General features: G+C 63.0%; 4 non-coding genes across 4 annotated transcripts; all 4 read right to left on the reverse strand.

The window, feature by feature from the left end:
* Positions 1 to 372: 372 nt before the first annotated feature.
* On the reverse strand, positions 373 to 491 carry LOC131860533 (5S ribosomal RNA). Its single transcript, XR_009359627.1, has one exon. It is a non-coding gene; the product is annotated as a 5S ribosomal RNA (ribosomal RNA).
* A 7,804-nt stretch (positions 492 to 8,295) lies between these two features.
* Positions 8,296 to 8,414, reverse strand: LOC131860534 (5S ribosomal RNA). The gene has a single exon (XR_009359628.1). It is a non-coding gene; the product is annotated as a 5S ribosomal RNA (ribosomal RNA).
* Positions 8,415 to 16,220: 7,806 nt separating this feature from the next.
* LOC131860535 (5S ribosomal RNA) lies at positions 16,221 to 16,339 on the reverse strand. The gene has a single exon (XR_009359629.1). It is a non-coding gene; the product is annotated as a 5S ribosomal RNA (ribosomal RNA).
* A 7,807-nt stretch (positions 16,340 to 24,146) lies between these two features.
* On the reverse strand, positions 24,147 to 24,265 carry LOC131860537 (5S ribosomal RNA). Its single transcript, XR_009359631.1, has one exon. It is a non-coding gene; the product is annotated as a 5S ribosomal RNA (ribosomal RNA).
* Positions 24,266 to 24,704: the final 439 nt, after the last annotated feature.

Raw genomic sequence — 24,704 nt, forward strand, 5'->3', positions numbered from 1 at the left:
CCCGGCCGCGCACCCGGCCCCGCCCAGCTTCGCTCACCTGTCCCGGGCGTCTGGTGCGGAACCTTAGAGTAAGAAACATCACCGTGCACCTTGGCCAACGTGCGCGACTCGACCGAGCGCGCACTGGCCGAGGTGCACACCGATTTCACCTGGGTGCGCGCGCAGCACCTCGGGCGCACCGGGGTGCGCGCACAACGCCCGGGTTGCACCGTGGCCTGTGTGCTCGGGGCGCCTCGGGTGCGCGCTCGGTGTCGCCCCCGCGCGCGCGGTAGTGCGGGCAGCGCACCCCGGCCCGGCCCGGCCCCGACGAGAACGCAAACGGGCAAAAGGTTTATTCAAATAGCATTGCGACGCCCGGCGAAAAACTAAAAAAGGGTGCAACACCGGGACTTCCCGGGAGGTCACCCATCCCAGTACTACTCCGGCCCAAGCGCGCTTAACTGCGGAGTTCTGATGGGATCCGGTGCACTAACGCTGGTATGATCGCACCCGTTATGAGCTTGTCGCAGTGTGTACTTAGCAAACCGCGACCCACGTGCGAATCCACCCCGGCCACCCACCCCCGTCGAGGTGCACACCCTCCCTCGCGAAGTGCGCCCCGTTCGCCAAGTGTGAGCCCTGCCCGGGTGCGCGCACCTTGCTAGGGCGTCGGGTGTGCACCCGGCCCGGCCTACGTGCGTGCACCTGGAGGGGGCGTCGTGTGCGTGCAGTGTCCCGTCTGCAACGCGGTGCCCACACACCACCTCGGGCGCAACGACCTGCGCTCACATGTGGGCCGAGTGCACCTTGGTGCATGTTCGGGGCGCCTCGGGTGCACGCTCGATCTTGCCCCGGTGCACCAAGGCGCTCGGTTTGCCCCGGGTGCGCACTTGGTGCAAGGTGGGCACCCAAAATAGGGATCAAGCACCAAAACACAAGTTTCGGGATGCAAAATGGGACCCAAGGACCACAAATGCGTTCCAAGACCCATGATGGGTCCACGAGAACAAAAATGTGTTCCGAGACTTAATAAACAAATATTGGGTTTTAGGAGAAGAAACATGCTCTGATGCCCAAAACGAGAATCGACCCCGAAAAGGCCACAGGCCAAAAGTGGGATGCGAGACAAAAAAAAATGGGACCCGAGGACCAAAATTGGGTTCCCAGGTCGAAGACAGGGCAACCGGACAAGAAACGACCTCTAAGGCTCGAAATGAGTCCCGACGACTAAAACTTGACAAGAAGCACCCATCAGGCACCCAACTCGACACCCATGGGATGCCGACCCACCCGGGCTTCCACCTAGCACACCTTGGCACCCACCCACCCTCGCACCCAACCTCGCACCCAACTTAGCACCTTTGAACCCACATTGGCACTCACCCTGACCCTGGCACCTTGGAACCCACATTGGCACTCACCTTGACCCTGGCACCCACCTTTGCACTCACCTTGGGACCCACCCTGGCTCCCACCTCGGCACCCACCCAGACACCCACCTTGGTTCCTTGGCACCCACCTTGGATCCTTGGCACCCACCCCGACACCCACCTTGGCACGCAACTTGGCTACTTGCCACCCACCTTGGCTCCTTGACGCCCACCCCGACAACCACCCCGTGACCTACCCTGGCTAGGGTTGGTGCACACCCACCCTGGTGCCCACCTTGGCACCCACCCTATGACCCACCTTGGCACGCACCTTAGTACCCACCCCGTTACCCACCCTAGGACCCACCCCGTGACCCACCTTGGCCAGGGTGGGTGCCTTGGTGCGCACAACTTGCCTGGGCTGCACACCAGGGCGGGCTCAAGATGGCACCCGCGTTCCGTTTTTTTCACTATCTTTCAAAACGGAAATTTTAAAATCTCATTTTTTTCTTTTTTTTGCCTTTTCTGGAAATTAGTGAAGGCAGCGCATCAAAGGTGCGCAATGCTGGTGCGAACCCGGGAGCGCTCCGATGTGTGCTCCAAGGTGCGGCGTGCACGAAGTCCGAGCCCGGTTTGCCCCGGGTGCGCACCTCGCGTGCACCTTCGCCGGGGTGAGCACCTTGGCTGGGTTGCGCGCCCTGGTGCGTACCAAGGAGCGCTCTGAAGTGTGCTCCAAGGTGCGGCGTGCACGAAGTCGGAGCCCGGTTTGCCCCGGGTGTGCACCTCGGGTGCGCACCTCGCGTGCACCTTCGCTGCGGTGGGCACCTTGGCTGGGTTGCGCGCCTTGGTGGGCACCATGCAGTGCACGAAGTCGGAGCCCGGTTTGCCCCGGGCGCGCACCTCCGCCAGGGTGGGCACCTTGGTGCGCACAACTTGCCTGGGCTGCGCATCAGGAAGGGCTCAAGATGGCACCCGCGTTCCGTTTTTTTCACTATCTTTCAGAACGGAAATTTTAAAATATCGTTTTTTTTTGCCTTTTCTGGAAATTAGTGAAGGCAGCGCATCAAAGGTGCGCAACGCTGGTGCGAACCTGGGAGCGCTCCGATGTGTGCTCCAAGGTGCGGCGTGCACGAAGTCGGAGCCCGGTTTGCCTCGGGTGCGCCCTGGTGGGCACCATGGTGCGCACCAAGGAGCGCTCCGAAGTGTGCTCCAAGGTGCGGCCTGCACGAAGTCGGAGCCCGGTTTGCCCCGGGTGTGCACCTCGGGTGGGCACCTTGGTGCGCATGCCTTGCCTGGGCTGCGCACCAGGGCGGGCTCAAGATGGCACCCGCGTTCCTTTTTTTTCACTATCTTTCAAAACGGAAATTTTAAAATCTCATTTTTTTTTGCCTTTTTCTGGAAATTAGTGAAGGCAGCGCATCAAAGGTGCGCACCTCGCTGCCCACCACGGTGCGCAACGCCGGTGGGCACCCGGGAGTGCTTCGAAGTGTGCTCCAAGGTGCTGCGTGCACGTTGTCGGAGCCCGGTTTGCCCCGGGTGCGCACCTCGCGTGCACCTTCGTCGGGGTGGGCACCTTGGCTTGGTTTGCCCCGGCTGCGCTCCGAAGCGGGGTTATTGGAGCGCCGCCTCTTTTTTTGTCGGAGCGTTTGGTGGGGTTTCTCGCATTGGCTCTTCCGAGGCCCGGTTGCCACCCTGGCGCGCACGAAGTCGGAAGTAGGGTTAATTGCCCGGGTGCGCACCTTTGCCAGGGTGGCACCTTACCTGGGCTGCGCACCAGGGCGGGCTCAAGATGGCACGCGCGTTCCGTTTTTTTCACTATCTTTCAAAACGGAAATTTTAAAATCTCCTTTTTTTTTTGCCTTTTCTGGAAATTAGTGAAGGCAGCGCATCAAAGGTGCGCACCTCGCTGCCCACCTTGGTGTGCTCTGAGGTGCGCACCCGGGAGCGCTACGAAGTGTGCTCCAAGGTGCGGCGTGCACGTTGTCGGAGCCCGGTTTGCCCCGGGTGCGCACCTCGCCTGCACCTTGGCCGGGGTGGGCACCTTGGCTGGGTTTGCCCAGGGTGCGCTCCGAAGCGGGGTTACTGGAGCGCCCCCTCTTTTTTTGTCAGAGAGTTTGGTGGGGTTTCTCGCATTGGCTCTTCCCAGGCCCGGTTGTTGGGTGCGCTCCCACCCTGGCGCGCGCGAAGTTGGAAGTTGGGTTAATTGCCCGGGCGCGCACCTTCGCCAGGGTGGGCACCTTGGTGCGCAAACCTTGGCTGGGCTGCGCACCAGGGCGGGCTCAAGATGGCACCAGCATTCCCTTTTTCTCACTATCTTTCAAAACGGAAATTTTAAAATCTCGTTTTTTTTTTGCCTTTTATGGAAATTAGTGAAGGCATCGCATCAAAGGTGCGCACCTCGCTGCCCACCTTGGTGTGCTCCGAGGTGCCCACCACGGTGCGCAACGCCGGTGCGAACCCGGGAGCGCCCCGATGTGTGCTCCAAGGTGCGGCGTGCACGAAGTCGGACCCCGGTTTGCCCCGGGTGCGCACCTCGCGTGCACCTTGGTGCGCACACCTTGGCTGGGTTGCGCGGCCTGGTGGGCACCATGGTGCGCACCAAGGAGCGCTCCGAAGTGTGCTCCAAGGTGCGGCGTGCACGAAGTCGGAGCCCGGTTTGCCCCGGGTGCGCACCTTCGCCGCGGTGGGCACCATGGCGTGCACGAAGTCGGAGCCCGGTTTGCCCCGGGTGCGCACCTCGCGTGCACCTTCGCCGGGGTGGGCACCTCGGCTAGGTTGCGCGCCCTGGTGCGCACCAAGGAGCGCTCTGAAGTGTGCTCCAAGGTGCGGCGTGCACGAAGTCGGAGCCCGGTTTGCCCCGGGTGTGCACCTCGCGTGCACCTTCGCTGCGGTGGGCACCTTGGCTGGGTTGCGCGCCTTGGTGGGCACCATGCAGTGCACGAAGTCGGAGCCCGGTTTGCCCCGGGCGCGCACCTCCGCCAGGGTGGGCACCTTGGTGCGCACAACTTGCCTGGGCTGCGCACCAGGAAGGGCTCAAGATGGCACCCGCGTTCCGTTTTTTTCACTATCTTTCAGAACGGAAATTTTAAAATATCGTTTTTTTTTGCCTTTTCTGGAAATTAGTGAAGGCAGCGCATCAAAGGTGCGCAACGCTGGTGCGAACCTGGGAGCGCTCCGATGTGTGCTCCAAGGTGCGGCGTGCACGAAGTCGGACCCCGGTTTGCCCCGGGTGCGCACCTCGCGTGCACCTTGGTGCGCACACCTTGGCTGGGTTGCGCGCCCTGGTGGGCACCATGGTGCGCACCAAGGAGCGCTCCGAAGTGTGCTCCAAGGTGCGGCGTGCACGAAGTCGGAGCCCGGTTTGCCCCGGGTGCGCACCTCGCGTGCACCTTCGCCGCGGTGGGCACCATGGCGTGCACGAAGTCGGAGCCCGGTTTGCCCCGGGTGCGCACCTCGCGTGCACCTTCGCCGGGGTGGGCACCTTAGTGTGCAGACCTTGGCTGGGTTGCGCGCCCTGGTGGGCACCATGGTGCGCACCAAGGAGCGCTCCGAAGTGTGCTCCAAGGTGCGGCCTGCACGAAGTCGGAGCCCGGTTTGCCCCGGGTGTGCACCTCGGGTGGGCACCTTGGTGCGCATGCCTTGCCTGGGCTGCGCACCAGGGCGGGCTCAAGATGGCACCCGCGTTCCTTTTTTTTCACTATCTTTCAAAACGGAAATTTTAAAATCTCATTTTTTTTTGCCTTTTTCTGGAAATTAGTGAAGGCAGCGCATCAAAGGTGCGCACCTCGCTGCCCACCACGGTGCGCAACGCCGGTGGGCACCCGGGAGTGCTTCGAAGTGTGCTCCAAGGTGCTGCGTGCACGTTGTCGGAGCCCGGTTTGCCCCGGGTGCGCACCTCGCGTGCACCTTCGTCGGGGTGGGCACCTTGGCTGGGTTTGCCCCGGCTGCGCTCCGAAGCGGGGTTATTGGAGCGCCGCCTCTTTTTTTGTCGGAGCGTTTGGTGGGGTTTCTCGCATTGGCTCTTCCGAGGCCCGGTTGCCACCCTGGCGCGCACGAAGTCGGAAGTAGGGTTAATTGCCCGGGTGCGCACCTTTGCCAGGGTGGGCACCTTACCTGGGCTGCGCACCAGGGCGGGCTCAAGATGGCACGCGCGTTCCGTTTTTTTCACTATCTTTCAAAACGGAAATTTTAAAATCTCCTTTTTTTTTTGCCTTTTCTGGAAATTAGTGAAGGCAGCGCATCAAAGGTGCGCACCTCGCTGCCCACCTTGGTGTGCTCTGAGGTGCGCACCCGGGAGCGCTACGAAGTGTGCTCCAAGGTGCGGCGTGCACGTTGTCGGAGCCCGGTTTGCCCCGGGTGCGCACCTCGCCTGCACCTTGGCCGGGGTGGGCACCTTGGCTGGGTTTGCCCAGGGTGCGCTCCGAAGCGGGGTTACTGGAGCGCCCCCTCTTTTTTTGTCAGAGCGTTTGGTGGGGTTTCTCGCATTGGCTCTTCCCAGGCCCGGTTGTTGGGTGCGCTCCCACCCTGGCGCGCGCGAAGTTGGAAGTTGGGTTAATTGCCCGGGCGCGCACCTTCGCCAGGGTGGGCACCTTGGTGCGCACACCTTGGCTGGGCTGCGCACCAGGGCGGGCTCAAGATGGCACCAGCATTCCCTTTTTCTCACTATCTTTCAAAACGGAAATTTTAAAATCTCGTTTTTTTTTTGCCTTTTATGGAAATTAGTGAAGGCATCGCATCAAAGGTGCGCACCTCGCTGCCCACCTTGGTGTGCTCCGAGGTGCCCACCACGGTGCGCAACGCCGGTGCGAACCCGGGAGCGCCCCGATGTGTGCTCCAAGGTGCGGCGTGCACGAAGTCGGACCCCGGTTTGCCCCGGGTGCGCACCTCGCGTGCACCTTGGTGCGCACACCTTGGCTGGGTTGCGCGGCCTGGTGGGCACCATGGTGCGCACCAAGGAGCGCTCCGAAGTGTGCTCCAAGGTGCGGCGTGCACGAAGTCGGAGCCCGGTTTGCCCCGGGTACGCACCTCGCGTGCACCTTCGCCGGGGTGGGCACCTCGGCTGGGTTGCGCGCCCTGGTGCGCACCAAGGAGCGCTCCGAAGTGTGCTCCAAGGTGCGGCGTGCACGAAGTCGGAGCCCGGTTTGCCCCGGGTGCGCACCTTCGCCGCGGTGCGCACCATGGCGTGCACGAAGTCGGAGCCCGGTTTGCCCCGGGTGCGCACCTCGCGTGCACCTTCGGCGGGGTTGCGCGCCCTGGTGGGCACCATGGTGTGCACCAAGGAGCGCTCCGAAGTGTGCTCCAAGGTGCGGCGTGCACGAAGTCGGAGCCCGGTTTGCCCCGGGTGCGCACCTCGCGTGCACCTTCGGCGGGGTTGCGCGCCCTGGTGGGCACCATGGTGCGCACCAAGGAGCGCTCCGAAGTGTGCTCCAAGGTGCGGCGTGCACGAAGTCGGAGCCCGGTTTGCCCCGGGTGCGCACCTCGCGTGCACCTTCGCCGCGGTGGGCACCATGGCGTGCACGAAGTCGGAGCCCGGTTTGCCCCGGGTGCGCACCTCGCGTGCACCTTCGCCGGGGTGGGCACCTCGGCTGGGTTGCGCGCCCTGGTGCGCACCAAGGAGCGCTCCGAAGTGTGCTCCAAGGTGCGGCGTGCACGAAGTCGGAGCCCGGTTTGCCCCGGGTGCGCACCTCGCGTGCACCTTCGCCAGGGTGGGCACCTCGGTGCGCACACCTTCTCAATGTTTTCTTGCCTTTTCTGGAAATTGGTGAAGGCAGCGCATCAAAGGTGCGCACCTCGGTGTGCTCCGAGGTGCGAACCCGAGAGCGCTCCGAGGTGCCCACGAAGTCGAAAGTCGGGTTAATTGCATTGTTTTCCCCGGGTGCGCTCCGAGGTGCGCAACATCGGCGCGCACCAAGGAGGGCTCCGAAGTGTGCTCCAAGGTGCGCACGATGGCGTGCACCTCTGGTGCGCACGATTCGGAGCTCGGTTTGACCGGGGTGCGCACACCTTGGCTGGGTTGCGCACCTTTTGTGCGCTCCAAGGTGCGCACGAAGTCGGAGCTCGGTTTGCCCCGGGTGCGCACCTTCGCCAGGGTGCGCACCTTGATGCGCACGCCTTGGCTGGGCTGCGCACCTTGGTGGGCGCCATGGTGCGCACCTTTCGTGCGCTCCAAGGTGCGCACGAAGTCGGAGCTCGGTTTGCCCCGGGTGCGCACCTTGGTGGGCGCCATGGTGCACTCCGAGGTGCCCAAGATTGGTGCGCACCAAGGAGCGCTCCGAAGTGCGCTCCAAGGTGCGCGCGAAGTCGAAAGTTGGGTTAATTGTCCGGTTTGCCTCGGGTGCGCACCTTGCGTGCACCTTCGCCAGGGTGGGCGCCTTGGTGCGCACACCTTGGCTGGGCTGCGCACACCTTGGCACCCGCGTTTCCTTCATTTTAAATTTTTTTTTTTTACAATCTCTCAAGTGGGAAATTCTATAATCTCAACTTTTTTTGCCTTTTCAGGAAACTTTTGAATGGAGCGCATCATTGGTGCGCTCCGAAGTGTGCTCCAAAGCTCTCTCCAGCTGCGTGCACCTGCCCCGGCCGCGCACCCGGCCCCGCCCAGCTTCGCTCACCTGTCCCGGGCGTCTGGTGCGGAACCTTAGAGTAAGAAACATCACCGTGCACCTTGGCCAACGTGCGCGACTCGACCGAGCGCGCACTGGCCGAGGTGCACACCGATTTCACCTGGGTGCGCGCGCAGCACCTCGGGCGCACCGGGGTGCGCGCACAACGCCCGGGTTGCACCGTGGCCTGTGTGCTCGGGGCGCCTCGGGTGCGCGCTCGGTGTCGCCCCCGCGCGCGCGGTAGTGCGGGCAGCGCACCCCGGCCCGGCCCGGCCCCGACGAGAACGCAAACGGGCAAAAGGTTTATTCAAATAGCATTGCGACGCCCGGCGAAAAACTAAAAAAGGGTGCAACACCGGGACTTCCCGGGAGGTCACCCATCCCAGTACTACTCCGGCCCAAGCGCGCTTAACTGCGGAGTTCTGATGGGATCCGGTGCACTAACGCTGGTATGATCGCACCCGTTATGAGCTTGTCGCAGTGTGTACTTAGCAAACCGCGACCCACGTGCGAATCCACCCCGGCCACCCACCCCCGTCGAGGTGCACACCCTCCCTCGCGAAGTGCGCCCCGTTCGCCAAGTGTGAGCCCTGCCCGGGTGCGCGCACCTTGCTAGGGCGTCGGGTGTGCACCCGGCCCGGCCTACGTGCGTGCACCTGGAGGGGGCGTCGTGTGCGTGCAGTGTCCCGTCTGCAACGCGGTGCCCACACACCACCTCGGGCGCAACGACCTGCGCTCACATGTGGGCCGAGTGCACCTTGGTGCATGTTCGGGGCGCCTCGGGTGCACGCTCGATCTTGCCCCGGTGCACCAAGGCGCTCGGTTTGCCCCGGGTGCGCACTTGGTGCAAGGTGGGCACCCAAAATAGGGATCAAGCACCAAAACACAAGTTTCGGGATGCAAAATGGGACCCAAGGACCACAAATGCGTTCCAAGACCCATGATGGGTCCACGAGAACAAAAATGTGTTCCGAGACTTAATAAACAAATATTGGGTTTTAGGAGAAGAAACATGCTCTGATGCCCAAAACGAGAATCGACCCCGAAAAGGCCACAGGCCAAAAGTGGGATGCGAGACAAAAAAAAATGGGACCCGAGGACCAAAATTGGGTTCCCAGGTCGAAGACAGGGCAACCGGACAAGAAACGACCTCTAAGGCTCGAAATGAGTCCCGACGACTAAAACTTGACAAGAAGCACCCATCAGGCACCCAACTCGACACCCATGGGATGCCGACCCACCCGGGCTTCCACCTAGCACACCTTGGCACCCACCCACCCTCGCACCCAACCTCGCACCCAACTTAGCACCTTTGAACCCACATTGGCACTCACCCTGACCCTGGCACCTTGGAACCCACATTGGCACTCACCTTGACCCTGGCACCCACCTTTGCACTCACCTTGGGACCCACCCTGGCTCCCACCTCGGCACCCACCCAGACACCCACCTTGGTTCCTTGGCACCCACCTTGGATCCTTGGCACCCACCCCGACACCCACCTTGGCACGCAACTTGGCTACTTGCCACCCACCTTGGCTCCTTGACGCCCACCCCGACAACCACCCCGTGACCTACCCTGGCTAGGGTTGGTGCACACCCACCCTGGTGCCCACCTTGGCACCCACCCTATGACCCACCTTGGCACGCACCTTAGTACCCACCCCGTTACCCACCCTAGGACCCACCCCGTGACCCACCTTGGCCAGGGTGGGTGCCTTGGTGCGCACAACTTGCCTGGGCTGCACACCAGGGCGGGCTCAAGATGGCACCCGCGTTCCGTTTTTTTCACTATCTTTCAAAACGGAAATTTTAAAATCTCATTTTTTTCTTTTTTTTGCCTTTTCTGGAAATTAGTGAAGGCAGCGCATCAAAGGTGCGCAATGCTGGTGCGAACCCGGGAGCGCTCCGATGTGTGCTCCAAGGTGCGGCGTGCACGAAGTCCGAGCCCGGTTTGCCCCGGGTGCGCACCTCGCGTGCACCTTCGCCGGGGTGAGCACCTTGGCTGGGTTGCGCGCCCTGGTGCGTACCAAGGAGCGCTCTGAAGTGTGCTCCAAGGTGCGGCGTGCACGAAGTCGGAGCCCGGTTTGCCCCGGGTGTGCACCTCGGGTGCGCACCTCGCGTGCACCTTCGCTGCGGTGGGCACCTTGGCTGGGTTGCGCGCCTTGGTGGGCACCATGCAGTGCACGAAGTCGGAGCCCGGTTTGCCCCGGGCGCGCACCTCCGCCAGGGTGGGCACCTTGGTGCGCACAACTTGCCTGGGCTGCGCATCAGGAAGGGCTCAAGATGGCACCCGCGTTCCGTTTTTTTCACTATCTTTCAGAACGGAAATTTTAAAATATCGTTTTTTTTTGCCTTTTCTGGAAATTAGTGAAGGCAGCGCATCAAAGGTGCGCAACGCTGGTGCGAACCTGGGAGCGCTCCGATGTGTGCTCCAAGGTGCGGCGTGCACGAAGTCGGAGCCCGGTTTGCCTCGGGTGCGCCCTGGTGGGCACCATGGTGCGCACCAAGGAGCGCTCCGAAGTGTGCTCCAAGGTGCGGCCTGCACGAAGTCGGAGCCCGGTTTGCCCCGGGTGTGCACCTCGGGTGGGCACCTTGGTGCGCATGCCTTGCCTGGGCTGCGCACCAGGGCGGGCTCAAGATGGCACCCGCGTTCCTTTTTTTTCACTATCTTTCAAAACGGAAATTTTAAAATCTCATTTTTTTTTGCCTTTTTCTGGAAATTAGTGAAGGCAGCGCATCAAAGGTGCGCACCTCGCTGCCCACCACGGTGCGCAACGCCGGTGGGCACCCGGGAGTGCTTCGAAGTGTGCTCCAAGGTGCTGCGTGCACGTTGTCGGAGCCCGGTTTGCCCCGGGTGCGCACCTCGCGTGCACCTTCGTCGGGGTGGGCACCTTGGCTTGGTTTGCCCCGGCTGCGCTCCGAAGCGGGGTTATTGGAGCGCCGCCTCTTTTTTTGTCGGAGCGTTTGGTGGGGTTTCTCGCATTGGCTCTTCCGAGGCCCGGTTGCCACCCTGGCGCGCACGAAGTCGGAAGTAGGGTTAATTGCCCGGGTGCGCACCTTTGCCAGGGTGGCACCTTACCTGGGCTGCGCACCAGGGCGGGCTCAAGATGGCACGCGCGTTCCGTTTTTTTCACTATCTTTCAAAACGGAAATTTTAAAATCTCCTTTTTTTTTTGCCTTTTCTGGAAATTAGTGAAGGCAGCGCATCAAAGGTGCGCACCTCGCTGCCCACCTTGGTGTGCTCTGAGGTGCGCACCCGGGAGCGCTACGAAGTGTGCTCCAAGGTGCGGCGTGCACGTTGTCGGAGCCCGGTTTGCCCCGGGTGCGCACCTCGCCTGCACCTTGGCCGGGGTGGGCACCTTGGCTGGGTTTGCCCAGGGTGCGCTCCGAAGCGGGGTTACTGGAGCGCCCCCTCTTTTTTTGTCAGAGAGTTTGGTGGGGTTTCTCGCATTGGCTCTTCCCAGGCCCGGTTGTTGGGTGCGCTCCCACCCTGGCGCGCGCGAAGTTGGAAGTTGGGTTAATTGCCCGGGCGCGCACCTTCGCCAGGGTGGGCACCTTGGTGCGCAAACCTTGGCTGGGCTGCGCACCAGGGCGGGCTCAAGATGGCACCAGCATTCCCTTTTTCTCACTATCTTTCAAAACGGAAATTTTAAAATCTCGTTTTTTTTTTGCCTTTTATGGAAATTAGTGAAGGCATCGCATCAAAGGTGCGCACCTCGCTGCCCACCTTGGTGTGCTCCGAGGTGCCCACCACGGTGCGCAACGCCGGTGCGAACCCGGGAGCGCCCCGATGTGTGCTCCAAGGTGCGGCGTGCACGAAGTCGGACCCCGGTTTGCCCCGGGTGCGCACCTCGCGTGCACCTTGGTGCGCACACCTTGGCTGGGTTGCGCGGCCTGGTGGGCACCATGGTGCGCACCAAGGAGCGCTCCGAAGTGTGCTCCAAGGTGCGGCGTGCACGAAGTCGGAGCCCGGTTTGCCCCGGGTGCGCACCTTCGCCGCGGTGGGCACCATGGCGTGCACGAAGTCGGAGCCCGGTTTGCCCCGGGTGCGCACCTCGCGTGCACCTTCGCCGGGGTGGGCACCTCGGCTGGGTTGCGCGCCCTGGTGCGCACCAAGGAGCGCTCTGAAGTGTGCTCCAAGGTGCGGCGTGCACGAAGTCGGAGCCCGGTTTGCCCCGGGTGTGCACCTCGCGTGCACCTTCGCTGCGGTGGGCACCTTGGCTGGGTTGCGCGCCTTGGTGGGCACCATGCAGTGCACGAAGTCGGAGCCCGGTTTGCCCCGGGCGCGCACCTCCGCCAGGGTGGGCACCTTGGTGCGCACAACTTGCCTGGGCTGCGCACCAGGAAGGGCTCAAGATGGCACCCGCGTTCCGTTTTTTTCACTATCTTTCAGAACGGAAATTTTAAAATATCGTTTTTTTTTGCCTTTTCTGGAAATTAGTGAAGGCAGCGCATCAAAGGTGCGCAACGCTGGTGCGAACCTGGGAGCGCTCCGATGTGTGCTCCAAGGTGCGGCGTGCACGAAGTCGGACCCCGGTTTGCCCCGGGTGCGCACCTCGCGTGCACCTTGGTGCGCACACCTTGGCTGGGTTGCGCGCCCTGGTGGGCACCATGGTGCGCACCAAGGAGCGCTCCGAAGTGTGCTCCAAGGTGCGGCGTGCACGAAGTCGGAGCCCGGTTTGCCCCGGGTGCGCACCTCGCGTGCACCTTCGCCGCGGTGGGCACCATGGCGTGCACGAAGTCGGAGCCCGGTTTGCCCCGGGTGCGCACCTCGCGTGCACCTTCGCCGGGGTGGGCACCTTAGTGTGCAGACCTTGGCTGGGTTGCGCGCCCTGGTGGGCACCATGGTGCGCACCAAGGAGCGCTCCGAAGTGTGCTCCAAGGTGCGGCCTGCACGAAGTCGGAGCCCGGTTTGCCCCGGGTGTGCACCTCGGGTGGGCACCTTGGTGCGCATGCCTTGCCTGGGCTGCGCACCAGGGCGGGCTCAAGATGGCACCCGCGTTCCTTTTTTTTCACTATCTTTCAAAACGGAAATTTTAAAATCTCATTTTTTTTTGCCTTTTTCTGGAAATTAGTGAAGGCAGCGCATCAAAGGTGCGCACCTCGCTGCCCACCACGGTGCGCAACGCCGGTGGGCACCCGGGAGTGCTTCGAAGTGTGCTCCAAGGTGCTGCGTGCACGTTGTCGGAGCCCGGTTTGCCCCGGGTGCGCACCTCGCGTGCACCTTCGTCGGGGTGGGCACCTTGGCTGGGTTTGCCCCGGCTGCGCTCCGAAGCGGGGTTATTGGAGCGCCGCCTCTTTTTTTGTCGGAGCGTTTGGTGGGGTTTCTCGCATTGGCTCTTCCGAGGCCCGGTTGCCACCCTGGCGCGCACGAAGTCGGAAGTAGGGTTAATTGCCCGGGTGCGCACCTTTGCCAGGGTGGGCACCTTACCTGGGCTGCGCACCAGGGCGGGCTCAAGATGGCACGCGCGTTCCGTTTTTTTCACTATCTTTCAAAACGGAAATTTTAAAATCTCCTTTTTTTTTTGCCTTTTCTGGAAATTAGTGAAGGCAGCGCATCAAAGGTGCGCACCTCGCTGCCCACCTTGGTGTGCTCTGAGGTGCGCACCCGGGAGCGCTACGAAGTGTGCTCCAAGGTGCGGCGTGCACGTTGTCGGAGCCCGGTTTGCCCCGGGTGCGCACCTCGCCTGCACCTTGGCCGGGGTGGGCACCTTGGCTGGGTTTGCCCAGGGTGCGCTCCGAAGCGGGGTTACTGGAGCGCCCCCTCTTTTTTTGTCAGAGCGTTTGGTGGGGTTTCTCGCATTGGCTCTTCCCAGGCCCGGTTGTTGGGTGCGCTCCCACCCTGGCGCGCGCGAAGTTGGAAGTTGGGTTAATTGCCCGGGCGCGCACCTTCGCCAGGGTGGGCACCTTGGTGCGCACACCTTGGCTGGGCTGCGCACCAGGGCGGGCTCAAGATGGCACCAGCATTCCCTTTTTCTCACTATCTTTCAAAACGGAAATTTTAAAATCTCGTTTTTTTTTTGCCTTTTATGGAAATTAGTGAAGGCATCGCATCAAAGGTGCGCACCTCGCTGCCCACCTTGGTGTGCTCCGAGGTGCCCACCACGGTGCGCAACGCCGGTGCGAACCCGGGAGCGCCCCGATGTGTGCTCCAAGGTGCGGCGTGCACGAAGTCGGACCCCGGTTTGCCCCGGGTGCGCACCTCGCGTGCACCTTGGTGCGCACACCTTGGCTGGGTTGCGCGGCCTGGTGGGCACCATGGTGCGCACCAAGGAGCGCTCCGAAGTGTGCTCCAAGGTGCGGCGTGCACGAAGTCGGAGCCCGGTTTGCCCCGGGTACGCACCTCGCGTGCACCTTCGCCGGGGTGGGCACCTCGGCTGGGTTGCGCGCCCTGGTGCGCACCAAGGAGCGCTCCGAAGTGTGCTCCAAGGTGCGGCGTGCACGAAGTCGGAGCCCGGTTTGCCCCGGGGTGCGCACCTTCGCCGCGGTGCGCACCATGGCGTGCACGAAGTCGGAGCCCGGTTTGCCCCGGGTGCGCACCTCGCGTGCACCTTCGGCGGGGTTGCGCGCCCTGGTGGGCACCATGGTGCGCACCAAGGAGCGCTCCGAAGTGTGCTCCAAGGTGCGGCGTGCACGAAGTCGGAGCCCGGTTTGCCCCGGGTGCGCACCTCGCGTGCACCTTCGGCGGGGTTGCGCGCCCTGGTGGGCACCATGGTGCGCACCAAGGAGCGCTCCGAAGTGTGCTCCAAGGTGCGGCGTGCACGAAGTCGGAGCCCGGTTTGCCCCGGGTGCGCACCTCGCGTGCACCTTCGCCGCGGTGGGCACCATGGCGTGCACGAAGTCGGAGCCCGGTTTGCCCCGGGTGCGCACCTCGCGTGCACCTTCGCCGGGGTGGGCACCTCGGCTGGGTTGCGCGCCCTGGTGCGCACCAAGGAGCGCTCCGAAGTGTGCTCCAAGGTGCGGCGTGCACGAAGTCGGAGCCCGGTTTGCCCCGGGTGCGCACCTCGCGTGCACCTTCGCCAGGGTGGGCACCTCGGTGCGCACACCTTCTCAATGTTTTCTTGCCTTTTCTGGAAATTGGTGAAGGCAGCGCATCAAAGGTGCGCACCTCGGTGTGCTCCGAGGTGCGAACCCGAGAGCGCTCCGAGGTGCCCACGAAGTCGAAAGTCGGGTTAATTGCATTGTTTTCCCCGGGTGCGCTCCGAGGTGCGCAACATCGGCGCGCACCAAGGAGGGCTCCGAAGTGTGCTCCAAGGTGCGCACGATGGCGTGCACCTCTGGTGCGCACGATTCGGAGCTCGGTTTGACCGGGGTGCGCACACCTTGGCTGGGTTGCGCACCTTTTGTGCGCTCCAAGGTGCGCACGAAGTCGGAGCTCGGTTTGCCCCGGGTGCGCACCTTCGCCAGGGTGCGCACCTTGATGCGCACGCCTTGGCTGGGCTGCGCACCTTGGTGGGCGCCATGGTGCGCACCTTTCGTGCGCTCCAAGGTGCGCACGAAGTCGGAGCTCGGTTTGCCCCGGGTGCGCACCTTGGTGGGCGCCATGGTGCACTCCGAGGTGCCCAAGATTGGTGCGCACCAAGGAGCGCTCCGAAGTGCGCTCCAAGGTGCGCGCGAAGTCGAAAGTTGGGTTAATTGTCCGGTTTGCCTCGGGTGCGCACCTTGCGTGCACCTTCGCCAGGGTGGGCGCCTTGGTGCGCACACCTTGGCTGGGCTGCGCACACCTTGGCACCCGCGTTTCCTTCATTTTAAATTTTTTTTTTTTACAATCTCTCAAGTGGGAAATTCTATAATCTCAACTTTTTTTGCCTTTTCAGGAAACTTTTGAATGGAGCGCATCATTGGTGCGCTCCGAAGTGTGCTCCAAAGCTCTCTCCAGCTGCGTGCACCTGCCCCGGCCGCGCACCCGGCCCCGCCCAGCTTCGCTCACCTGTCCCGGGCGTCTGGTGCGGAACCTTAGAGTAAGAAACATCACCGTGCACCTTGGCCAACGTGCGCGACTCGACCGAGCGCGCACTGGCCGAGGTGCACACCGATTTCACCTGGGTGCGCGCGCAGCACCTCGGGCGCACCGGGGTGCGCGCACAACGCCCGGGTTGCACCGTGGCCTGTGTGCTCGGGGCGCCTCGGGTGCGCGCTCGGTGTCGCCCCCCGCGCGCGCGGTAGTGCGGGCAGCGCACCCCGGCCCGGCCCGGCCCCGACGAGAACGCAAACGGGCAAAAGGTTTATTCAAATAGCATTGCGACGCCCGGCGAAAAACTAAAAAAGGGTGCAACACCGGGACTTCCCGGGAGGTCACCCATCCCAGTACTACTCCGGCCCAAGCGCGCTTAACTGCGGAGTTCTGATGGGATCCGGTGCACTAACGCTGGTATGATCGCACCCGTTATGAGCTTGTCGCAGTGTGTACTTAGCAAACCGCGACCCACGTGCGAATCCACCCCGGCCACCCACCCCCGTCGAGGTGCACACCCTCCCTCGCGAAGTGCGCCCCGTTCGCCAAGTGTGAGCCCTGCCCGGGTGCGCGCACCTTGCTAGGGCGTCGGGTGTGCACCCGGCCCGGCCTACGTGCGTGCACCTGGAGGGGGCGTCGTGTGCGTGCAGTGTCCCGTCTGCAACGCGGTGCCCACACACCACCTCGGGCGCAACGACCTGCGCTCACATGTGGGCCGAGTGCACCTTGGTGCATGTTCGGGGCGCCTCGGGTGCACGCTCGATCTTGCCCCGGTGCACCAAGGCGCTCGGTTTGCCCCGGGTGCGCACTTGGTGCAAGGTGGGCACCCAAAATAGGGATCAAGCACCAAAACACAAGTTTCGGGATGCAAAATGGGACCCAAGGACCACAAATGCGTTCCAAGACCCATGATGGGTCCACGAGAACAAAAATGTGTTCCGAGACTTAATAAACAAATATTGGGTTTTAGGAGAAGAAACATGCTCTGATGCCCAAAACGAGAATCGACCCCGAAAAGGCCACAGGCCAAAAGTGGGATGCGAGACAAAAAAAAATGGGACCCGAGGACCAAAATTGGGTTCCCAGGTCGAAGACAGGGCAACCGGACAAGAAACGACCTCTAAGGCTCGAAATGAGTCCCGACGACTAAAACTTGACAAGAAGCACCCATCAGGCACCCAACTCGACACCCATGGGATGCCGACCCACCCGGGCTTCCACCTAGCACACCTTGGCACCCACCCACCCTCGCACCCAACCTCGCACCCAACTTAGCACCTTTGAACCCACATTGGCACTCACCCTGACCCTGGCACCTTGGAACCCACATTGGCACTCACCTTGACCCTGGCACCCACCTTTGCACTCACCTTGGGACCCACCCTGGCTCCCACCTCGGCACCCACCCAGACACCCACCTTGGTTCCTTGGCACCCACCTTGGATCCTTGGCACCCACCCCGACACCCACCTTGGCACGCAACTTGGCTACTTGCCACCCACCTTGGCTCCTTGACGCCCACCCCGACAACCACCCCGTGACCTACCCTGGCTAGGGTTGGTGCACACCCACCCTGGTGCCCACCTTGGCACCCACCCTATGACCCACCTTGGCACGCACCTTAGTACCCACCCCGTTACCCACCCTAGGACCCACCCCGTGACCCACCTTGGCCAGGGTGGGTGCCTTGGTGCGCACAACTTGCCTGGGCTGCACACCAGGGCGGGCTCAAGATGGCACCCGCGTTCCGTTTTTTTCACTATCTTTCAAAACGGAAATTTTAAAATCTCATTTTTTTCTTTTTTTTGCCTTTTCTGGAAATTAGTGAAGGCAGCGCATCAAAGGTGCGCAATGCTGGTGCGAACCCGGGAGCGCTCCGATGTGTGCTCCAAGGTGCGGCGTGCACGAAGTCCGAGCCCGGTTTGCCCCGGGTGCGCACCTCGCGTGCACCTTCGCCGGGGTGAGCACCTTGGCTGGGTTGCGCGCCCTGGTGCGTACCAAGGAGCGCTCTGAAGTGTGCTCCAAGGTGCGGCGTGCACGAAGTCGGAGCCCGGTTTGCCCCGGGTGTGCACCTCGGGTGCGCACCTCGCGTGCACCTTCGCTGCGGTGGGCACCTTGGCTGGGTTGCGCGCCTTGGTGGGCACCATGCAGTGCACGAAGTCGGAGCCCGGTTTGCCCCGGGCGCGCACCTCCGCCAGGGTGGGCACCTTGGTGCGCACAACTTGCCTGGGCTGCGCATCAGGAAGGGCTCAAGATGGCACCCGCGTTCCGTTTTTTTCACTATCTTTCAGAACGGAAATTTTAAAATATCGTTTTTTTTTGCCTTTTCTGGAAATTAGTGAAGGCAGCGCATCAAAGGTGCGCAACGCTGGTGCGAACCTGGGAGCGCTCCGATGTGTGCTCCAAGGTGCGGCGTGCACGAAGTCGGAGCCCGCGGTTTGCCTCGGGTGCGCCCTGGTGGGCACCATGGTGCGCACCAAGGAGCGCTCCGAAGTGTGCTCCAAGGTGCGGCCTGCACGAAGTCGGAGCCCGGTTTGCCCCGGGTGTGCACCTCGGGTGGGCACCTTGGTGCGCATGCCTTGCCTGGGCTGCGCACCAGGGCGGGCTCAAGATGGCACCCGCGTTCCTTTTTTTTCACTATCTTTCAAAACGGAAATTTTAAAATCTCATTTTTTTTTGCCTTTTTCTGGAAATTAGTGAAGGCAGCGCATCAAAGGTGCGCACCTCGCTGCCCACCACGGTGCGCAACGCCGGTGGGCACCCGGGAGTGCTTCGAAGTGTGCTCCAAGGTGCTGCGTGCACGTTGTCGGAGCCCGGTTTGCCCCGGGTGCGCACCTCGCGTGCACCTTCGTCGGGGTGGGCACCTTGGCTTGGTTTGCCCCGGCTGCGCTCCGAAGCGGGGTTATTGGAGCGCCGCCTCTTTTTTTGTCGGAGCGTTTGGTGGGGTTTCTCGCATTGGCTCTTCCGAGGCCCGGTTGCCACCCTGGCGCGCACGAAGTCGGAAGTAGGGTTAATTGCCCGGGTGCGCACCTTTGCCAGGGTGGCACCTTACCTGGGCTGCGCACCAGGGCGGGCTCAAGATGGCACGCGCGTTCCGTTTTTTTCACTATCTTTCAAAACGGAAATTTTAAAATCTCCTTTTTTTTTTGCCTTTTCTGGAAATTAGTGAAGGCAGCGCATCAAAGGTGCGCACCTCGCTGCCCACCTTGGTGTGCTCTGAGGTGCGCACCCGGGAGCGCTACGAAGTGTGCTCCAAGGTGCGGCGTGCACGTTGTCGGAGCCCGGTTTGCCCCGGGTGCGCACCTCGCCTGCACCTTGGCCGGGGTGGGCACCTTGGCTGGGTTTGCCCAGGGTGCGCTCCGAAGCGGGGTTACTGGAGCGCCCCCTCTTTTTTTGTCAGAGAGTTTGGTGGGGTTTCTCGCATTGGCTCTTCCCAGGCCCGGTTGTTGGGTGCGCTCCCACCCTGGCGCGCGCGAAGTTGGAAGTTGGGTTAATTGCCCGGGCGCGCACCTTCGCCAGGGTGGGCACCTTGGTGCGCAAACCTTGGCTGGGCTGCGCACCAGGGCGGGCTCAAGATGGCACCAGCATTCCCTTTTTCTCACTATCTTTCAAAACGGAAATTTTAAAATCTCGTTTTTTTTTTGCCTTTTATGGAAATTAGTGAAGGCATCGCATCAAAGGTGCGCACCTCGCTGCCCACCTTGGTGTGCTCCGAGGTGCCCACCACGGTGCGCAACGCCGGTGCGAACCCGGGAGCGCCCCGATGTGTGCTCCAAGGTGCGGCGTGCACGAAGTCGGACCCCGGTTTGCCCCGGGTGCGCACCTCGCGTGCACCTTGGTGCGCACACCTTGGCTGGGTTGCGCGGCCTGGTGGGCACCATGGTGCGCACCAAGGAGCGCTCCGAAGTGTGCTCCAAGGTGCGGCGTGCACGAAGTCGGAGCCCGGTTTGCCCCGGGTGCGCACCTTCGCCGCGGTGGGCACCATGGCGTGCACGAAGTCGGAGCCCGGTTTGCCCCGGGTGCGCACCTCGCGTGCACCTTCGCCGGGGTGGGCACCTCGGCTGGGTTGCGCGCCCTGGTGCGCACCAAGGAGCGCTCTGAAGTGTGCTCCAAGGTGCGGCGTGCACGAAGTCGGAGCCCGGTTTGCCCCGGGTGTGCACCTCGCGTGCACCTTCGCTGCGGTGGGCACCTTGGCTGGGTTGCGCGCCTTGGTGGGCACCATGCAGTGCACGAAGTCGGAGCCCGGTTTGCCCCGGGCGCGCACCTCCGCCAGGGTGGGCACCTTGGTGCGCACAACTTGCCTGGGCTGCGCACCAGGAAGGGCTCAAGATGGCACCCGCGTTCCGTTTTTTTCACTATCTTTCAGAACGGAAATTTTAAAATATCGTTTTTTTTTGCCTTTTCTGGAAATTAGTGAAGGCAGCGCATCAAAGGTGCGCAACGCTGGTGCGAACCTGGGAGCGCTCCGATGTGTGCTCCAAGGTGCGGCGTGCACGAAGTCGGACCCCGGTTTGCCCCGGGTGCGCACCTCGCGTGCACCTTGGTGCGCACACCTTGGCTGGGTTGCGCGCCCTGGTGGGCACCATGGTGCGCACCAAGGAGCGCTCCGAAGTGTGCTCCAAGGTGCGGCGTGCACGAAGTCGGAGCCCGGTTTGCCCCGGGTGCGCACCTCGCGTGCACCTTCGCCGCGGTGGGCACCATGGCGTGCACGAAGTCGGAGCCCGGTTTGCCCCGGGTGCGCACCTCGCGTGCACCTTCGCCGGGGTGGGCACCTTAGTGTGCAGACCTTGGCTGGGTTGCGCGCCCTGGTGGGCACCATGGTGCGCACCAAGGAGCGCTCCGAAGTGTGCTCCAAGGTGCGGCCTGCACGAAGTCGGAGCCCGGTTTGCCCCGGGTGTGCACCTCGGGTGGGCACCTTGGTGCGCATGCCTTGCCTGGGCTGCGCACCAGGGCGGGCTCAAGATGGCACCCGCGTTCCTTTTTTTTCACTATCTTTCAAAACGGAAATTTTAAAATCTCATTTTTTTTTGCCTTTTTCTGGAAATTAGTGAAGGCAGCGCATCAAAGGTGCGCACCTCGCTGCCCACCACGGTGCGCAACGCCGGTGGGCACCCGGGAGTGCTTCGAAGTGTGCTCCAAGGTGCTGCGTGCACGTTGTCGGAGCCCGGTTTGCCCCGGGTGCGCACCTCGCGTGCACCTTCGTCGGGGTGGGCACCTTGGCTGGGTTTGCCCCGGCTGCGCTCCGAAGCGGGGTTATTGGAGCGCCGCCTCTTTTTTTGTCGGAGCGTTTGGTGGGGTTTCTCGCATTGGCTCTTCCGAGGCCCGGTTGCCACCCTGGCGCGCACGAAGTCGGAAGTAGGGTTAATTGCCCGGGTGCGCACCTTTGCCAGGGTGGGCACCTTACCTGGGCTGCGCACCAGGGCGGGCTCAAGATGGCACGCGCGTTCCGTTTTTTTCACTATCTTTCAAAACGGAAATTTTAAAATCTCCTTTTTTTTTTGCCTTTTCTGGAAATTAGTGAAGGCAGCGCATCAAAGGTGCGCACCTCGCTGCCCACCTTGGTGTGCTCTGAGGTGCGCACCCGGGAGCGCTACGAAGTGTGCTCCAAGGTGCGGCGTGCACGTTGTCGGAGCCCGGTTTGCCCCGGGTGCGCACCTCGCCTGCACCTTGGCCGGGGTGGGCACCTTGGCTGGGTTTGCCCAGGGTGCGCTCCGAAGCGGGGTTACTGGAGCGCCCCCTCTTTTTTTGTCAGAGCGTTTGGTGGGGTTTCTCGCATTGGCTCTTCCCAGGCCCGGTTGTTGGGTGCGCTCCCACCCTGGCGCGCGCGAAGTTGGAAGTTGGGTTAATTGCCCGGGCGCGCACCTTCGCCAGGGTGGGCACCTTGGTGCGCACACCTTGGCTGGGCTGCGCACCAGGGCGGGCTCAAGATGGCACCAGCATTCCCTTTTTCTCACTATCTTTCAAAACGGAAATTTTAAAATCTCGTTTTTTTTTTGCCTTTTATGGAAATTAGTGAAGGCATCGCATCAAAGGTGCGCACCTCGCTGCCCACCTTGGTGTGCTCCGAGGTGCCCACCACGGTGCGCAACGCCGGTGCGAACCCGGGAGCGCCCCGATGTGTGCTCCAAGGTGCGGCGTGCACGAAGTCGGACCCCGGTTTGCCCCGGGTGCGCACCTCGCGTGCACCTTGGTGCGCACACCTTGGCTGGGTTGCGCGGCCTGGTGGGCACCATGGTGCGCACCAAGGAGCGCTCCGAAGTGTGCTCCAAGGTGCGGCGTGCACGAAGTCGGAGCCCGGTTTGCCCCGGGTACGCACCTCGCGTGCACCTTCGCCGGGGTGGGCACCTCGGCTGGGTTGCGCGCCCTGGTGCGCACCAAGGAGCGCTCCGAAGTGTGCTCCAAGGTGCGGCGTGCACGAAGTCGGAGCCCGGTTTGCCCCGGGTGCGCACCTTCGCCGCGGTGCGCACCATGGCGTGCACGAAGTCGGAGCCCGGTTTGCCCCGGGTGCGCACCTCGCGTGCACCTTCGGCGGGGTTGCGCGCCCTGGTGGGCACCATGGTGCGCACCAAGGAGCGCTCCGAAGTGTGCTCCAAGGTGCGGCGTGCACGAAGTCGGAGCCCGGTTTGCCCCGGGTGCGCACCTCGCGTGCACCTTCGGCGGGGTTGCGCGCCCTGGTGGGCACCATGGTGCGCACCAAGGAGCGCTCCGAAGTGTGCTCCAAGGTGCGGCGTGCACGAAGTCGGAGCCCGGTTTGCCCCGGGTGCGCACCTCGCGTGCACCTTCGCCGCGGTGGGCACCATGGCGTGCACGAAGTCGGAGCCCGGTTTGCCCCGGGTGCGCACCTCGCGTGCACCTTCGCCGGGGTGGGCACCTCGGCTGGGTTGCGCGCCCTGGTGCGCACCAAGGAGCGCTCCGAAGTGTGCTCCAAGGTGCGGCGTGCACGAAGTCGGAGCCCGGTTTGCCCCGGGTGCGCACCTCGCGTGCACCTTCGCCAGGGTGGGCACCTCGGTGCGCACACCTTCTCAATGTTTTCTTGCCTTTTCTGGAAATTGGTGAAGGCAGCGCATCAAAGGTGCGCACCTCGGTGTGCTCCGAGGTGCGAACCCGAGAGCGCTCCGAGGTGCCCACGAAGTCGAAAGTCGGGTTAATTGCATTGTTTTCCCCGGGTGCGCTCCGAGGTGCGCAACATCGGCGCGCACCAAGGAGGGCTCCGAAGTGTGCTCCAAGGTGCGCACGATGGCGTGCACCTCTGGTGCGCACGATTCGGAGCTCGGTTTGACCGGGGTGCGCACACCTTGGCTGGGTTGCGCACCTTTTGTGCGCTCCAAGGTGCGCACGAAGTCGGAGCTCGGTTTGCCCCGGGTGCGCACCTTCGCCAGGGTGCGCACCTTGATGCGCACGCCTTGGCTGGGCTGCGCACCTTGGTGGGCGCCATGGTGCGCACCTTTCGTGCGCTCCAAGGTGCGCACGAAGTCGGAGCTCGGTTTGCCCCGGGTGCGCACCTTGGTGGGCGCCATGGTGCACTCCGAGGTGCCCAAGATTGGTGCGCACCAAGGAGCGCTCCGAAGTGCGCTCCAAGGTGCGCGCGAAGTCGAAAGTTGGGTTAATTGTCCGGTTTGCCTCGGGTGCGCACCTTGCGTGCACCTTCGCCAGGGTGGGCGCCTTGGTGCGCACACCTTGGCTGGGCTGCGCACACCTTGGCACCCGCGTTTCCTTCATTTTAAATTTTTTTTTTTTACAATCTCTCAAGTGGGAAATTCTATAATCTCAACTTTTTTTGCCTTTTCAGGAAACTTTTGAATGGAGCGCATCATTGGTGCGCTCCGAAGTGTGCTCCAAAGCTCTCTCCAGCTGCGTGCACCTGCCCCGGCCGCGCACCCGGCCCCGCCCAGCTTCGCTCACACTGTCCCGGGCGTCTGGTGCGGAACCTTAGAGTAAGAAACATCACCGTGCACCTTGGCCAACGTGCGCGACTCGACCGAGCGCGCACTGGCCGAGGTGCACACCGATTTCACCTGGGTGCGCGCGCAGCACCTCGGGCGCACCGGGGTGCGCGCACAACGCCCGGGTTGCACCGTGGCCTGTGTGCTCGGGGCGCCTCGGGTGCGCGCTCGGTGTCGCCCCCGCGCGCGCGGTAGTGCGGGCAGCGCACCCCGGCCCGGCCCGGCCCCGACGAGAACGCAAACGGGCAAAAGGTTTATTCAAATAGCATTGCGACGCCCGGCGAAAAACTAAAAAAGGGTGCAACACCGGGACTTCCCGGGAGGTCACCCATCCCAGTACTACTCCGGCCCAAGCGCGCTTAACTGCGGAGTTCTGATGGGATCCGGTGCACTAACGCTGGTATGATCGCACCCGTTATGAGCTTGTCGCAGTGTGTACTTAGCAAACCGCGACCCACGTGCGAATCCACCCCGGCCACCCACCCCCGTCGAGGTGCACACCCTCCCTCGCGAAGTGCGCCCCGTTCGCCAAGTGTGAGCCCTGCCCGGGTGCGCGCACCTTGCTAGGGCGTCGGGTGTGCACCCGGCCCGGCCTACGTGCGTGCACCTGGAGGGGGCGTCGTGTGCGTGCAGTGTCCCGTCTGCAACGCGGTGCCCACACACCACCTCGGGCGCAACGACCTGCGCTCACATGTGGGCCGAGTGCACCTTGGTGCATGTTCGGGGCGCCTCGGGTGCACGCTCGATCTTGCCCCGGTGCACCAAGGCGCTCGGTTTGCCCCGGGTGCGCACTTGGTGCAAGGTGGGCACCCAAAATAGGGATCAAGCACCAAAACACAAGTTTCGGGATGCA

This window comes from Cryptomeria japonica, unplaced genomic scaffold, assembly GCF_030272615.1.
Source record: "Cryptomeria japonica unplaced genomic scaffold, Sugi_1.0 HiC_scaffold_15, whole genome shotgun sequence".
In the NCBI taxonomy this organism is placed as follows: Eukaryota; Viridiplantae; Streptophyta; class Pinopsida; order Cupressales; family Cupressaceae; genus Cryptomeria; species Cryptomeria japonica.